This window comes from Trachypithecus francoisi, unplaced genomic scaffold (assembly GCF_009764315.1).
Source record: "Trachypithecus francoisi isolate TF-2019V2 unplaced genomic scaffold, Tfra_2.0 Lachesis_group21, whole genome shotgun sequence".
NCBI classification, from domain to species: Eukaryota; Metazoa; Chordata; class Mammalia; order Primates; family Cercopithecidae; genus Trachypithecus; species Trachypithecus francoisi.
Window position 1 is genome coordinate 53,458,434 of NW_022681467.1, and position 16,809 is coordinate 53,475,242.

The 16,809-nt window shown below is 53.4% G+C and overlaps 1 protein-coding gene and 1 long non-coding RNA gene across 4 annotated transcripts in view; one reads left to right on the forward strand and one right to left on the reverse strand.

Moving 5' to 3' along the window:
* The window catches only part of PMEPA1 (prostate transmembrane protein, androgen induced 1), a 63,220-nt gene that overhangs the window by 14,447 nt on the left and 31,964 nt on the right, over positions 1 to 16,809 (reverse strand). The window lies entirely within an intron of this gene.
* LOC117068981 lies at positions 4,592 to 13,374 on the forward strand. Of its 2 annotated transcripts, none has more exons than XR_004431330.1 (4): positions 4,592 to 4,667; positions 8,304 to 8,427; positions 8,641 to 8,719; positions 13,287 to 13,374. It is a non-coding gene; the product is annotated as an uncharacterized LOC117068981 (long non-coding RNA). The 2 variants fall into 2 exon arrangements; XR_004431329.1 differs by lacking the exon at positions 4,592 to 4,667 and adding an exon at positions 4,693 to 5,436.

Genomic DNA, 16,809 nt, shown 5'->3' on the forward strand with positions numbered 1-16,809 from the left:
AGGACCCAGACAGCAGCGAGACAGTAGCTGGGGCTGCAGGGCCAGCGGGACGCAGGGGCAATGGAGGAGGCCCCTTCAGACTGAATGGGTGTGGGCAAATCCTCAGGCTCTCCTGGCCCCGCCAGGCTCTGTCCCAGGGGCAGGCGGATCTGACTTCTGGATGCCTGTATCCACAGAGAGAGAAAAACGCTCCCAGAAATGAGCACCGGGCTCAGTAGGGCATCAAAGCATCACCCTGGTCCCCGGGGCACCAACCCCCATTGAGTCACAGGCCCAGGAAAATTCACACGGGGGAGGGGAGGGAAAAACTCTGCAGAAAAGAGAAACGACAACTGACTGCTGGCCAGACCTGGTGAGCCAAGGGCCTGGGGCCAGGCTCAGGGAGAGAGAGATCTGCAAGGGTTGCCGAGACTGCGGCTCAGGAGCATCCTGGAGAGGGGCAGGAGGTGGCAGGCAAGCGCAGTGGCTAGCTCAGAGGGCCCGGGCCCCAGCCTGGCTCTCGGGGGCTCGCTTTGAGTCCATCACAGTCACCCTGTGTCAGCGGGGGACAGTGGGCAGCAGCATGTGCAGGGGGCACATACTGAGTGCGTAATGCTCCCTGGAGGTGGACCCGGACACACGGGGCGCTCACTTCCACCTCGGCTCCACCAGAACAAGGGTGGCCCAAACCCATCCACCCTCAAAGAGAGCCGACCTGCGCTGGAATCGCAGAGGGAGCATCTAATGGGAGACCCTGGAGGGCTCCCTGTAAGGTGGGCACTGAGGCTTTTGGTGCAGGGCATGGAAGGAGAGGCAGAGGAGGGCACAGGCAGAGGGTGTAGGTGAGCAGAGGCTGGAAGTCGGATCCTCCTGGATGCCCCGGGACATGCCCAGACAAGGAGGTGCTGAGGGCGGCAAGAAAGGTGCCCCAGCCAGCAGCTGGGTCACCCCCACCCATCAGTAAGGGAACACCCTGGGCTGAATATTCTGGCCAAGGAGACCCCGAGATCTCCATCCAGCTCCAGTCAAGCCCCACCGGCCTGGATGCTGTGCGGGAGGAAGGCTGGTCAGGCACAGCAGAATCAGGGCCCACAAACAGGTCCAGTGAAAACCACCCTTGGGATGGGGTGAGGGGGCACCTCCCATGCACTTTTGCACCTTTGGTGCTGCTTCCAGGGGACGCTCAGCTTTAGCGGACAGGAGCACACTTCTCTGGGGAGTGGACCATGCAGTGCCTGCTGGTGAGGTCGGTCACAAACCGGAGACCCAACAGCATGTGCACCAACCATCCCTGGCCCCAGCCGTGTTCCCACCTGGCATCACAGGAGCAGGGCTGTGGGCGGCCATCCTCTCCACAGGTCTGGTCCCAGGACCCACCTGGCCTGGGGCAGCCATGCCCTGACACTGTTGCTTCCCCACCCCACACTACCCCAGGATGCCTGAGACTCAGCAGGCAGGCCTCTCCAGTGCACTCCAGGGCCCACTGCAGGCCGAGTTCATCAAGCATGGGATCCCTCCCCCAACACATCTCTCTGGGCAGCCACTGTGAATCCACCAGCAAAGACCCCTTTGGGGAGAGAAAGGTGCCTCCGCACAAGGGCCTCGGAGTCAAGTTCAAAACACGATGTGTGCATGAAGCAGCACCAATATAAACATGGCTCTCCACCCACGGCAGCTCACAGAATCCTCCCGCGCGCCTGTATTTGTCCCGAGGAGTGCAGGGAGGCTGGTGGGGCCCATTCCCAGTCGCCGCTTGCCGGACTCTGATCCGCTTGCAGGATCAGATGCCTCGAGGGCAAAGGAAGGAACCCCAGCAGGACTGCCAATGAGAGGTGGAAGGAGAGGTGGCCCGGCGCAGCCACATCCCTCCCTCTCTCCAGAGGACCTTGGAGCCGGCTGTGAAGTTGTGGTCCTTTAAGGCTGGAACCTCATTCAAGAGTTTTAAAAGAGCCAAGCAGGCCACACCCAAGGCATCTGCAGGGCGGCTTCAGGACTTCTGGCCAAGAGTTGGGCCCCAGGTCACTCAGTGACTACCAGCAGATTGGAGCCACACCAATCCTGCCTCAGTTTCCCTAATCTGACAGACTGCCCCTTTACCAAGGCATGGGCAAAGACATCCCAGGTCAAATGCCCAATATGACACCTGCAGGAGTGGCTCCTACCACTGTCCCTGACCTAGGCTCAACTCTGTTGTGACCACAGGACTCATTGCCAAGCAGTCATGGACCACAAGGGACAGAGCAGGAGACGGCAGGGGGTCTGGTTCACACCCAAACTCAACTGTAGTCACTGTAAGTATTGTCATGATTCTAACACATGACCCGAGGCCACTGAGCTGAGCCTCCCCAGTTTAGGTACCATCATCATGCCCATTTTGCAGATGGAAAAACTAAAGCTTAGGGAGAAGTAGCCCTAGATGATGCAACTAGGAGCAGAGTTAAGACTTGAGGCCGGGCGCGGTGGCTCAAGCCTGTAATCCCAGCACTTTGGGAGGCCGAGATGGGCGGATCACGAGGTCAGGAGATCAAGACCATCCTGGCTAACACGGTGAAACCCCGTCTCTACCAAAAATACAAAAACTAGCCGGGCGAGATGGCGGGCGCCTATAGTCCCAGCTACTCGGGAGGCTGAGGCAGGAGAATGGTGTAAACCCGGGAGGCGGAGCTTGCAGTGAGCTGAGATCTGGCCACTGCACTCCAGTCCAGGTGACAGAGCGAGACTCCGCCTCAAAAAAAAAAAAAAAAAAAAAAAGACTTGAACCCAGAGCTGCCATATAGGAACTCAAAAGGGGGAAAGGGTTCATTCTCCTGTTAAATTTTCCTAGCTCACCCACGGTGTTAGTCCGCCCGCCCCCTGCCCCAGGAATCTGAGGATGTGGTCCTCGTGCATCCATTGTCTGTGTGACGCTGTACACATCTAACTCTGTGAGCGGAAGTTACCTCATCCGTAAAAAATAGAACCAGCCAGGGGCAGGGGTGAAATAGTGGATGCAAGAGCTCAGAACAGGGCAGAACACAGCACACTCCACTGTCACCATTGTCACAATTACTGACACTCCTCTGGCGACAAAAAGCATCCCTCGTCCCCATGATGCTCCCTGGAAATGCTGAGGTTTGCCAGGCTGCAGAGTACAAGCCTGCTCAGCCCAGTGTTCCCTGACTGGCTTCTGTCCCCAGGGTGGGAGATTTGAGTTCAAGTCAGTCCCAAAAGGTCGCCCAGGATGGTGGCTGGACCCAAGGTCTCCTGGGAGCTAACAGGCGCTGGACCCTGCTCCAAGAGCCCACCGTGGGAACAGAAGCCGCTGGGAAGAAGCATCCCGTCGCTCTCATTTCATTCCGGGCATCAAGCCTGTGCTGGCCACTTGGAGGGCTGGGGGGCTCCTGCCGTTTTTCTTTGTAATTTTTCCCTTGGGGAGGGTGGTGCATGTGGCAGGCTCTCGGGGGTGACCAAGCCCATCTTCCACACACAAAATAAGGTCACTCTAATTTAGTTTAGTGTCCTCTTTCCTTGTGAATAATTTCACATTAACAGGTTCGTGTGCCTTGCTGGAGAGGCCCCATCCTCCTTTTCGTGGTCTCCTCCAGAGACAGGCGCAGTCCCTCTGGGAGGTGCAGGCACAGCTCTGCCTCTGTCCTGGTTCGTCCTACACTGACAAGGCAGGAACTGTGAGCTGGCCGCTCCCTAGATGCCAGGCAGGGGGGCCGAACCCTTTATGCACGTCGATTGATTGAATTCTCACTGTCATTCTGTGAAGTCAGTACTCACAGGACCCCCACTTTGCAGAAGAGGAGACTGAGGCTGGGAGAGGTGAGGCAACTGCCAAAGACCACACAGTGCAGGACTCAGAACTGAGTTCCTGTGATCCCAAAGCCTGAGTGTGTGCCCGACCCCCAGCAGTCCTGAGTAGGATTATCCCAGAACGTCAGAAACAGAGGGAGATCGAGCCAAGGGCTTGTGTTGAATGTGACTGATCTTCGGGTCAATGACAATTGTCTGGCGTGTCGCCTCCAGTGCAGTCCATGAAGCTGGTATTTATGGCCTGTGGTGCCCACCTCCCCGCCAGCACAGCGCAAAATTCGGATGGTGAAGAAGGAAGCAGGTGCCAGGAGTTCTGGGCACCTGCCATGGCATAACACAGATGCTGACAGCTGCCCTCTCCTCTGCCACTTCCTGTGTGCCAAGCCCCTCACCACGAAAGACTTCACCTGTCTCTGAGTTTTTCATGACAAGCTCCGAGGGGCAGCACTGGCCCCAGTCACAGGTGAGGGGACGGGCCAGGCCTGCTAAACCCCACATCTGGGGCTTCCAAGTCCTTTGCCTCCTCTCTCTGGGAGCCCTTAGTTGGGGGACAGCCTGTGGACCCTCTCTCATAATACAGTGCTGAAAACACATTGATTTAAAAAGGAAGCCATTTATATGGAAATAGTTTCCAAACTCCGAAGCAGATTTGTGACATGGGAATGACACACAGGATGGCACGTGTGCGACACAGAAGTATCATTGCATTAAATGACCTCGCAGTGGACACCCACAGGGTCCAGAGCTGGAAGGCCTGTAAGGGACACGGGCCCGTGGAGGGAAGCCGGTGGCTCCCACCTCCAGCTGTGTCTTCGGTGCAGTCAAGGTGACGATGGTCAGGTGTCTGCATTTGGGATCCAAGGGGACCCCACCTTTCAGTTAGAGCTCAGGTAAGGCAAAGACACAATTCTTTCCCTTCCAAGTTTCTGGACCTCTGTTCTTGGGGACAGAGCCTGGACCTGAACTGAGGGCAGAGCAGGGGTCTCAGGGTTCAGATCCCTGTTTGGACGTTTCATGGCTGTAAATGGGGCGGGGGTCGCTGGAGAATGTGTTAATGTGCAAGAAGAACCCACCCAGCCCACGGGGGCACTGGTGGGGGTGCGGCAGCGACTGAGTTTCTCAAAAATAACGGGGGCAACACTGAGGTGCTGGGGCTCATTTCTCTCTCCTCAGCTGGGGAGCTGGGAGCAGAGTTCACCTGGTTCCTGTCAGCTCCATGGAGGTTTCCAGACCAGACGACCCCCCTCCACCACCACCCCCAGTCTGTCCCAGGGGAGGGGCAGCTGGCGTCCTTCCTGGTTAACAAGCAGCCCGTGCATGCGGCCCTGTCTGGCCTCCTGGCTGCACACCGAGGAATTAGGAATTGGCGCTGTCTGAAATTTATGAAAATCTAATCTTGTTAGGCCTGCCTGGATGATACCCGCCTGGCGGGGCCTCATTGTCATTCTGCAGAACCCCAGTGGCCCTGGGGTTCCAGCCCCTTCATTTACTGTCCCCTCCCCCACCCACTCCCACTACATTTGAATGGGAACCCACCTCCCTGCCCCCATCCCAGCCCCCCAAATTTTAAGTACAATCAAACCAGCCGTCAAAGGAATAACTTTCTGATCGCTCCTGGTGCCATTTCAAACACCCCCGACGGCACGTCTATTTCTTAGGGTAAGACCTTTTATGGATAAAAAAATTTGCTCTTTCTCTTGAGGTTTGGGGTGCGGGCGGCAAATCTAGGCCAGTTTTCTCGTTTTTAAAACCAGACTGTACTGCTTTCAGAGTGCTTGTTCTGTGGCAAGCACACGGCTGAGCACCTGGCTCCTGGACAGGTGAACCTGGGACACTGTCCCATGTCGGGGAGGGACCCTGAGAAGGGAGAAGTCACATGGTCAGCAAGGGTGGGGACTGGGGCCCACATAAGGGCCTGCACTGGCTCCCTGCCCTGCTGTTCTTGGTAGAATCTTAGGATAGAGGTTAAGAGCATGCAGCTTGCACCCAGTGGTCCTGGGCTCAAGTCCTTGCATTGCCATTTGCTGTGACCTTAAGTAAATCTCCCCATACCCTCATTTGAGAAGAAAATGGAGAGATAACTAAGTCCCCTGTACACAAGGCTGTAGCAAGAACTACTTGAGCTAACTTCCCAGACGGAACCTCTTGAGTCAAGAGCTCCAAGCTCTGGGCTAGGCTCCTCCCACGCCTGTCCCCTCTCCCTACAAGCCATGAGCTGCAGGCATCCAAACTCACAGCGGGCGGAGAAGGTTCCCTTAAGCGGGCCCCGTCCAGCACCTTCACTTATGTGCAGTGTAAGCTGGAGCCCCTCTGCAGAGTGAAACAGCAACCTCTGGACATTTTCGGGTATGAACCTTTGCTCCAGCATATCAACAGCTGGGTGCTCATCACCCATTTCCAGTTCCCCTGGGCTCCTCCCCCATGTGCTCTGTTCCAGTCACCTGTTTTCTGTTCTATAAAACACCATGCATGACCCACCTCAGGACCCTGGCACGTGCTGTTCCTCCTGCCTGGAATATTTTCCCTCAATATCTGCATGGTCTGCTCCCTTCGTTGCCTTGATCCCGGCTCCCGCGTCCCTGTCTCGGACTAAAACAGCCCTCTGCCCTGCAGCCTCCAGGACCCCCATCCCTGTGCCCGCTTTACTGATCTCTGCAGTCCTGATCTGGAGTCTGTATATGACCCACCCAACACTGCACTGTCTGCCTCTCCCCTCTGGAATATCAGTGACACAGAACGAACTCATTCTCTGTGGTGTCCTCAGCACCCAGAACGGTGCCTTCCCCAAGGCAGGCACGCAGTGACTACATTGAATAAAAAAGCACATTGATTTATTTTTTAATTTTTTTTTGAGACAGAGTCTTGCTCTGTCGCCCAGGCTGGAGCGCAGTGGCACAATCTCAACTCACTGCAACCTCCACCTCCTGGTCAAGCAATTCTTGTGCCTCAGCCTCCCAAATAGCTGGGACTACAGGCACCCGCCAACACACCCAGCTAATTTTTGTATTTTTAGTACAGATGGGGTTTCACCACGTTGGCCAGGCTGGTCTTGAACTCCTGACCTCAAGTGATCCACCACTTCAGCCTCCAAAAGTGCTAGGATTACAGGCATGAGCCACCGCACCTGGCCCGAAACACATTTATTCTGGTGTGCACAGCTGAGTGTGCAAGAAGGCCCCCTGCAGGTTTGCACAAAAGGTCACAATCACCCGGGAACCACTGAAATGTCCCCGGCAGGGCTGACAGCACCCTGGGCAGCACAACCACCGGTCAGTCTGTGTCCTCACAGGATGAGCCCAAACTGGGTTAGAAAAGAACAACAAATACATTTTTAAAAATACAGGTGAAATCTTCTGATACACACCTGTATTAATGAGTGACTGTCCATGTCTGCATAGACCAGGAACCAGCAGGGCATGCGTGAAACTACCAGCTGTGGGTCCCTCAAGGAGGGACCACAGACAGCAGGGGACATCCCCTTCCATGTAACATACTTCTGCGTCTCAGCATTTTGGGGCACATATAATTATATTTATAGTAAAAGAGAGAAAAGATCTGAGAAGCATCTGTCAGTATCCAAAACAGACAGCTGCTCCCATAATGAGGTTTCCCAGGTGGTCTCTGAGGAGGTGCTGCCACCCTGGGCTGACAAGGGCTGCTGGCAGAGGGGCTCGGAATTAGGGTGGGAAGGCCAGACAGCCTCTGCCTGACCCTAGCAGCACAGATACTGCACTGGGAATGGGCAGGGCAGGGAGGGGCACCTGACCACCCCTCCACGTGCCCCTGGCTGAGGGCCCCAAGGTGGCATCCAGGTACCAGTCATCTCAGCTCCCCAGGCCTTCCCTCTCCTGGCCTGGAGGTAGGAGTGGGGTGGGGTGGCAGTACATGGAGCCAGGCGTGCAGGCTGCCTGTGACACCCACTGGTCCACTGTGTCTCCTTTACCGGGCCACTCCCGGGAGGAAGGTGTCTTCTCTGGGCCTCTGTGGTGCGGCACAGCAAATGGGCTGGCAGATCATGGTTCTGAGGGTGCTGTCTCACCACCCTGCCTCAAGCCCCAGGATCCACACTCATGCCCGCTGTCTAGAGACCACTTCCACTTTTTCCTCACCTGGCCGACTAGCCACAGTCTTTTCTCCCTCCTTCTAACCTCCCTCCCTCCTAGGTGCCAGGATCAAGGCTGACATGCCTGACAAGCCTCCATCCTCAGGTCGCATGCACACCTGCGATGCTCTGTTGGCCTTGTTCCTCTCCTTCCAGGCTCCCACACTAACTCCCACTCGGCCCCCTGCCCTATGGCCTGAGCCTCTCAGGCCGGGTGTGCCTGACTCAGTGTTGTATTCCGTCCCCAGCCAGCACAGACCCAAGAGAGATTTCAGAGATCGGTGAACGGCACATACCTGGCCTGTGTGTGCTTCTCTTTTCACTGGCACCCTGTTCTAGTTTGCAAAGGGCCACTCAGTTTAGGGGTGAGCTGCCTTTTTATACGACACAGGGAGAACTGTGCAAACTCCATTCCTTTCTGAAGCTTCGGGAGTTTCTGAGCAACACAGAGAAACATGTTCTTCCCTGCCGACCTCCCAGCCCCCAACTGGTGTCCTGAGTCATCGCACAGGAGGTGGACCCGGAGGAGGATGCAGCTGCGGCCGTGGGTGAGCCCTAGGTCTGAAAGTGCGTTTGGGGAACAGGAAGGTAAATGGTCCCTAGAATCATTTTAGAACTTGATGATTTTGGAATACTCCTTCAATAAGAAAAGACAAAGCTGTGCCTGTTATCCTTCTTGCTATTATCCAAATGGAAAGAACTAATGGGATTTTTGTTTCTATTGTCACTGACACGGAACACCTTTAAACATCCACTGTCAGCAAAATATCAATCACCGTTTGAAGTTACTGGCAGAATGGAGTGAAATCACGGTGAGCGAGCGCAGTGGACATGTTGGAGGTGCGTAACATGCGGAAGTTATTTAAAACACACCAAATGTGTTTGTTAATTGAGAGTGGACGACAAATGGGGAATGGGTGGGCGTGGGTGAGTGAGTCTGTGGTGGTGTTGATGGCCACAGCCTTCTTGGAGGATACTGAGCAGTGCCTGTCAACATTACACATGCACTTGACCTTTCAACCCAGCAAGTTCAACTTCCAGAATCATATCCAAAGGAAAAATTCACAGAAGGGTCCAAAACGTATATATAGATATACACAAAACAGATATATACATACACACACACATATATATATCCTCGTTCATATATATATATATATATATGTATGAAAGAGGATATCATTGCATGGGGTGTTTTTTAAATGATCAACCAGAGACCATCTAAATGCCACCAAACACACCTTGGTACATCACATTATGGGATAATGAGGCCATTAAAACAAATGACAGAAATTCATGCTGAGCTCTGAGCAGGGGACACTGAGCTTGGAGCTGGATCATCTCTATTGTGGGGCCGTCCTATGCAGCAGGATGTTCAGCAGCAACCTGGACTCTGCCCACTGGAGGGTAGAAGCACCATCAGCTCCCCAATGCCACGCTCAAAAATGTCTCCAGGCATTGCCAGACGCCCCCCGTGGGGCAAATCGCCCCTGGCTAGGCCCTTTCGGTCCACTGTCTGGTTCCCAGGAACTGAATCCAATGCAGTCAGATAATGGATGGATGCTGGCAATTACTGTGGGGCAGTAATAATGAAACTGGAATGGTAAATAAACTATGGATCCAGTTTTACAGCGGATAAAAATTAAATGGTTCACGATGACTTCTAGATGAGTGAGTTATCCCTTTTACTTTTTTGTGTTCGTAAATTGTTTGCATTTTTATAACAGGCATGACACTTTTTAAGTTTTTCAATCATAACATACCAGAAAGACTCTCGCACGCGCACGTGTGTGTCTGCATTTACTCACATGTGCGTTTCCAACCGACCGGCAGTGACGCACGTATGCCCTCGCCACTCGGCAAGCACCTCGTGCTCCTTGGGAACCAGCAGATGTTTCTCTCAATTACTGATTTTCAAGAGCCTGGTGTTTCCTGACATGAGCCAGGACGGCGGGCGGCGCCCGGGGGCGGGGAAGTGAACCGGGGCTCCGTTTCCAAGCCTCTTGGACAAAAAGCGAAGCCCCTGGATCAGGAAGCACAATGCAGCCGGTATTTAGCTGCTTCTCAATAGTGCCTCATTCAATCCCTGGGGCCTCATTGATGCCCGCCGCGTGCTGGAGAGCCTCTAAGGGTCAGCCGGTGACGGGCACCGTCTGGAGGGGTCTCGGCGCTAACCCGGGGTGGCTCTGCCTTTTGGGAGCAAGAGGGGCCCAGCTGTTCTTGGTCTCCCCTGGGGCCGAGGCAGGGAGGCGGGTGGATGGGCAAGGTCAGAGTCAGAGGGGTTGGAGGAAGAAGTGAGGGTCTGGGCAGGCCCCTTGCACCATCGGGCTCCCAGGAGTTGAATTCAATTCAGTAAACACTCAGCAGAGGAGCTTAGTGGTTAACAGGAACCCTGACGCTGGCCTGCCTGGATCCAACCCCCAGCTCTCCCCATGGCCAAACACGGGACATCAGGAAGTGATTCATTCACTCTCTGTGCCTCGGTTTCCACATCTGGAAAAGCGGGATACCATTAGCATCTGTGCATGGGTTGCTGGGTGGATGCAGTGCAGAGCCATTAAATGCAATGAACGGCACCTGGTGCACACTTAGGTGCGCGGTATCAGCCGCAAGTAAGAGGGCTGCTTGCCGAGCCCAACATGCCGGTTCTCCTGGGTCCCCGCCTTGACTTCACCAATTGCCCCTGACTGTGGTCCATGCCTCTCGGCCGCCAGCACCCTGGCCGCCCTGGGAGCAGAAGACCTGCCTTCCTGGGGCCACACCTTTGCCCAGGCTGGCCCACCTGCCTGGGGTGCCCGCCCTCCTCCTGCTGCCCATTCTCAGTGGCCCGCGTCTACCCCATTTCCAACGGCCCAGCCCCTGCAGCCACTTCCTTCTCTGGCTGTCTCTGGCGGTTTTAAACTCTCCCATGTGGTGGTTAATTTTGTAAATACCACCCAAGACATCTGCTATGACTTCTAAGAAAATGTCTAAGTCACGACTTAGCCTTTCCTCGGTCTATGTCTTGCTGCCATCGTTGGTCTGGCCACTCTGTCAGATGCAGTCACCTCGTCCTGCAGCCTCCTCAAAGCTGGCATAAGCCTGGCACGCAGGAGTCCTCCGGTCCAGTCTCTAACTGGTAGACTCTTCTTTAACCCTCAAAGCCCAGGGCTGGTCGCCTGAGAACTGCCACATCCTGCATAGTCGTAGTAACTACTGTGGTATCGAGCCCAGGCCACCACCATGTAGGACTCCCAGCTACAAGGAAGAGAGTGTCCCATCACGAGTGTCCCTTCACCAGTGTCCCTGGCACCTGGTCCATAGGCAGCAAAAAGACCCACAGCCAGTCAACACATGATCAGCCAAGCTACTACCTCCAGAGCAGTACAGGGGCTCAAGGTGTGAACCTGGATGTGGCATACACCTGCACACCAGTCCGTACCCTGCTCCCTGCCACCTCAGTGCTACCCTCCCCTCTCTGGGCTTATTTTCCCACCTTCAGATCCCATGAGCAAATGGGGCCTCACTCATGCAACCAACATGAGAGTTCTATAGTAAATGCCGACAAGTGGTAGCCACTATTAGGTTGTTGCTAATAGTAACATTATAGAGGTGGCCATTCCCACCTCCCTTCCCAAACCCCCTGTTTGGAGCAGAAAGCAAAGGACCTTGTGTTATAAACCTCTGTGCCCCTCCAACATATATTGAAGCCCTGATCCCTGGTGTGGCTGCATTTGAAGATGGAGCCTCTATGGAAGTAATTAAGGTTAAAAGAGGTCATAAGGGTGGGGCCCTGAACCAACAGAATTAGTGAACTGATAAGAAGAGACAGCACAGAGCTTGTTATCTCCCCCGCTCCCTCCATGTGCTGGCACCAAGGAACTGCCATGTGAGGACGCAGCCAGGAGATGGCCATCTACAAGTCACAAAGCAGTTCTCACCAGAACCCAAACTTGCTGGCCCCTTGATCTTGGACTTCTTGACCTCCAGAACTGCAGGAAAACAAATATCTACTGTCTAACCCACACAGTGTGGGGTTATTTTATTACAGTGACCTGAGCAGAATAATACACCTTGTGTAGACAGACAGAGGGGGCTGAATGGAGGGAAAAGAGCTGCAAGGTGAGGAGGCAGTACCCCTGCCCTGGACGATGGACTTGCAGAGTCCCAGCTGCACCCCTTTGGGACAGAATATCAGCAATCTGCCCTCTGTCTCCATGCAGGGATGCCCAGAGGGGTGTCTATGATTTTATTTTCCATGAAAGACATTTTCTTCTGTCATCTAAATCTATCCTCAGGCCCTTTTCCTTCCTATTTCCTCACTGCGGCAGCACATATATTTATCATGCCCCTGCTCTATGCCAGGCCCTGCACAAGGGCTGAGAATTCACAATGATTAAGGCCAGGCCCCAGGAGCTAGGGCACGCAAATTCTACTATGATCTGTCCTCTCTGGAGCAGAGCAATTTGATTCTGTACCCTAGAAATCAGGCTGGACTTATATCTGGAGAGACGAATGTGGACATACGAGGAATAGCTTGGACTCTTCTAAAGCCGTTCTGACCACAGTGAACGTGCAGTAGGTACAGTGAGCTCCCGCTGTGCTTCATGCCCCGTATGAAGGGGTTTCTGTCATCTCATTTAATTTTCTCAGCAGCTTCCCAGGAAGTACGCTTCTCTTATTATCATCCCATTTTCATGATAAGGAATCTGAGGCTCAGAGAGTTGCAACAGTGTCAGCGCCCATCCCCCTCCCATGCCCAGAAAAGTCACAGAAGTTCAGGTGGGAGGGTCAGACTTTCCCTGTGCCGGGACACGGAGTCCGGTGCTGTGACAGCTGTTCTCACTAGTCACAAGAGTGGACAACAAACTCAAAACAAAGTACCCACTCTGGAAAGCAGCCTCTAGCAGCCCCGACCTCTCCACCAGCAGCAAAGGCCTGAGTCCGTCAGGAGCCCCACTGAGCTGGAAGGTCACTGCCATCATGACCCACGTGTCTCCCAACCATGCCAACTTGCTGACCCTGGCCTGGAGCTTGGCTCGTCACCTTCATGTGTGGCTCAGAGGCTCAGGAAGACCCCTGGTCCACAGGCGGGACACTCCTTGCTACAAGTGTTTTCTGGTTTGGGAGAGAAGGGTCTGGGAAATGCTGCTGGCCCCCAAATGGGCCGCTGGGCCCGGCAGCAGCCCGAGGAGGGAAGGAGCTCAGGTGGGAAGGGCGACCTCGCCAGAGGGGGGCCGCTGGGGCAGCAAACGTGTGTCCAAGGGCGTCTGTGTGTCTGCCTCCCACCTTTGATTGTTTAGGGGTGTGTCCTTTCCTCTGGGACGTCTGTCTGTCTGTCTCCGGTGTGTGACTGTCTGGGGTCTAAATCCGTTGAGTCTTTCCCTGTGTCTCCATCTGTATGAGTCTCTTCCTCTTTCTTTTTCAGGCAACGTGAAAAACAGATTCCAAGAAGGAAGTTTTAAGCCTCTCAGACATCAGCCGCGTCTCCCTGTCCCCGCCCCACGGGCGAGGCTATTCCAGCCCTTGCTATCACTTCCTTTCGAAGCAGCATCTTTCAGAAGCAGAAAATCGCAAATTCTGGGAAGATGAGGTTCTGACCAACTGTTCTGTGAAGGGAGAAGGGGAAGCGTCTGGAGGTGTCTTTTCTCTGAGCATCGAGATGAGGCACAGCAAAGCTGCGGAAGGCAGGCAGCCTGGCTCTGGATTCGAATCCAGATGCAGCCACTTGCTGTATGTGTGGTGTCTGTGGTGACCTGGCCCCTTGCCTCAGCTTCTTCACAGTAAGGCACAGTAAGGCACGAATCAACAACAGTGCTGGTCTCACAGGACTGCTTAAGGGTGAACTCAACAGGGACATAGGTACCAGCTCTCTGAACGCTAGCTGGTACACAGCAAGTGCATAATAAATGGTGACCATCATGACATGGCAAAGTAGGCATCCTCGCCTGGCCTGGCGAGCATGGTGAATGTGTCAAGGACATCAGGCGCACATGTATTGACGATCTGGAGTGGCTGATACTGAGCAGGTAAATTCAATTTATAGAATCACAACAGGTACGGAAAGAGGAAGCAAGAGAAATGGTGAGAAAACTCAAGAAACCAGAAACATCCATCAGAAGACAGACCTAGATGGGAGCTCATGGTCCAGCTGCAGAGGCTCAAGGGGCCGACTGGCTGGGGATCAGCTCTCCTGCCCTCGAGGGGCGGAGCTCCGGGACAGTCACTCGGAGCTGGACCCCCCACGAGGAGAGGCCTCCCTGCACTGCTGAGCACCCACACAGGAGCCCTGTGGGCTGAGGAGGAGAGAGAACCTCGGGGCTCATCCCTCAAGAGCAGAAGGTTTGTCCATGTGGCCTCCTTGTCTCCCTACTTCCTCTTTTGCAAACACAACCCCAGTCTATTCTGCACCCTGCAGCCAGAGCAATCTTTAAAAATAATCAAGTCTCTGATTATGCTCAGGTTAAAACCTTGCGAAGCCCACCCCACCTCACCACTGCACCTCCCATCTCCTTAATCGCTCGCCATGTGCCAGCCAGCCTGGCCTTTTGCCTGCTCCCACCCCAGGGCCCTTGCACATGCAGTTTTGGCTGTGGGAAGACTTTCCCTGGGTCTGTCATCCCACATGTGCTCTCATCTCTTCTCTTACTCTGCATCGCCTGGTGGCCTGTCTTGGTCACGAGGGGCAGTGCAGGGTATGGTGAGGAGCATGGATTATTTTGGCTGTGGGAGCAGCTGTGTGTCTCCACTTCCTTGTCTGTACCATGGAGTGAACTATGGCCCCGTCTCATTGGGTTGTTTGAGGATCATAAAGAACCCAGAAAGCACCTGGTGTGTAGGAAGCACTGAGTAAGTGTTGGCTGCTATGAGAAACCATCTTCCTCCTAAGTGCTTGCTTGTTCATTGTCAAGTGCACCTCACCAGCAAGAAAGTGCCTCAATGACCCTTATTTATCCTGGTGCTGTATCCATGAGGGCTAACACCATACCTGACACAGTAAGTGGCCCTCAGTTAACATGTGAAAGAGGAAGGAATCCATGCATAATGTCCACTCCCCAGCACTCATATCTTTCCACCAAAGCCAGAGACCAGAGGAAGGCATGGATGTGAACGGAAATTGAAGGGTCTTTCAAAAACTAAACCTGCAACTACCATCCGACCCAGCAATTGCACTCCCGGGCATTCACCCCAGAGAAATGAAGACTTAATGTTCACACAAAAACCTGTGCCTGAGTGTTCACAGCAGCTTTACTTTTCATAGCAAAAAAAACAAACAAACTGTAAGCAATCCAGATGTCCCTCAACAGGTGAGTGGTTAAACTAACCATGATGCGTTCATACCTTGAACACTACGCAGCAACAAGAAGGAATGAACTATTGGAATGAACTATTGATACCTACCGCAACATGGAGACGTCTTCAGAGAATTACGTTAAGTGAAAAAAGCCAACCTCAAAAGGCTATATAGTGTATGACTCCATTTCTATAACACACTTAAAATGACGATATTATAGAAATGGAGATTAGTGGTTTCATGGGTAAGGGGGTGCATACAGTTAGAAAAGGGTAGAATGAGAAGCTCTTGTGATGGGACTGTTGTGTCTTGACTGGTGGTTACACAAATCTATGCATGCAATAAAATTGCATTGAACGAAACACACAGACACACACACTCGAATGAGTGCGTGTAAAACTGGGGAAATGTGAGTAAGGTTGATGGTTTGTGACAAATGTCAACTGCTGGCTTTGGCACTGTACTACAGTTATGTAAGATGGTACCACTGGGGGAAGCTGGAGGATATCTACATAGAACCCTCTCTGTATTATTTTTTACAACTGCACACTAACAAACTTTGAGATAACAAATTTTGAGATAACAAAAATTATCTCAAAATAAAAAGTTTTCTGGAAACAAGTGAACGGTCTGGGAGTGCCCTGTCCCTTGGCATCACTAGAATCGCCCTGGCAGACTCTAAGGCCAGCAGCCTTAAGCGGTCCTTAGGGCCTGGCCCAGGTCTGGCACTGGGGGAGGGGGTTAGTTTCCTGCAGAGGGAGGGTAAGAGCCGAAACAGAAGAAGCTTCCCTCTCTCGCAGCCTCCCTCGCCTCCCGCTCACAGCATCTGCCATCTGGCTGCTGCAGCCACACGAAACCCTCTCTCGGCTGTCATCTTTCCACTTGCAGGTCTGGCTCCCAGGTTTGAAGATTAAATTCTAAACACGCCATTTAAAATTTAGAAACAAGGAAAGGAGATTTTAAGTAACCTGGGAAGCATTGGCTCCTACTGTCTGCCCCAAGTAATAAGCACAGAACCTCCAACCTCTGTCTTAAAGGTGACAACAGCCAGGGGAGGGAGGGCAGCTTGGGATTCCTCGATGTAAAGTGTCACTGCCTCTCCAGTACAATCAAATACTCCCCATAGGATGTCCCATACTACCACTATATCCCCAAGAGAAAGTGTCACTGAAAATATCAACGTATTGCTCAGGAAGAACTGCAAACTTCTCTGCCGGTGAGCACTTCAGGTACACTAGAGTCAGGAACTGCAGGGATCTCTGAACAACATGAGTGTCTGTGAAGAAGAGTCCTCCTGTCTTCTCCAGAACATGGAACAGAACTAGAGCAGGTTTGTGACAATAAGCACCTGGGAGGGGGGACCTCTTTAGATGATCCAGTTAGGGACGGCCTTTCAGAGGAGGTGGCTTTTCAGCAGAGAACTTCAAGATGAGGGGAGCTGGGGAAAGAACACTCCTGGCTGAACAACAGCAGGGGCAAATGCCCTGAGGTAGGAACCTTTGTCTCATTCAAGGACAAGAAACCCTACCTCCTGGGGCATAGCGTGAAGATGCAATGAGGAACTAATTGGGGCTTGGCAAAGCTGCATTGAGACTTCCTGCAGGTGGCTGTGTGTGTGTATTGGGACAAAGGCAACACAGACAATGTGAACTTGAAA